The sequence below is a fragment of the Propithecus coquereli genome, unplaced genomic scaffold (genome assembly GCF_000956105.1).
Source record: "Propithecus coquereli isolate 6110/MARCELLA unplaced genomic scaffold, Pcoq_1.0 Scaffold585, whole genome shotgun sequence".
In the NCBI taxonomy this organism is placed as follows: Eukaryota; Metazoa; Chordata; class Mammalia; order Primates; family Indriidae; genus Propithecus; species Propithecus coquereli.
Genome location: NW_012151785.1, coordinates 318530 through 319060, shown reverse-complemented (window position 1 = coordinate 319060; position 531 = coordinate 318530).

The window sequence follows — 531 nt, the reverse complement described above, 5'->3', positions numbered from 1 at the left end:
ACTTCCTTCCAAGGAGGACAGTATGGGAAGAGGGAAAGAGTAACTTTACTGTGGAAGAACCTGACAGACACCTCAGCCAGGTGGTCAAGGTCAACATCAACAGACATAAATCATGCTGGCAGTATGTGCTCTTGACATCACCTGGCGAGAACGGCACTTTCCCGCTGTAGTCTTCCTCTCAAAACCCACAACCCCAGTCTAACCGTGAGGAAAACTTGAGGAACATTCTATGAGGTTTCTGACCAGTACTCCTCAACACTATCATCGAGGTCATCAAAAGCAAGGAAAGTCTGAGGAACTGTCACACCCAAGAAGAGCCCAAGGATGCATGCTGACACATGTGGTACCCTCGGGGGGGGTCTCAGAACACAGAAGGGAAAACTGAGGAAATCTGAATCAAGTATGGACTTTAGTTAAACAATGTATCATCATTGGTTCATTCATTGTAACAAATATGCCCCACTATTTAGTGGGTGTGAGATATATGGGAACTCTGAACTATCTTTGCAAATTTTCTCTAAATCCAAAATT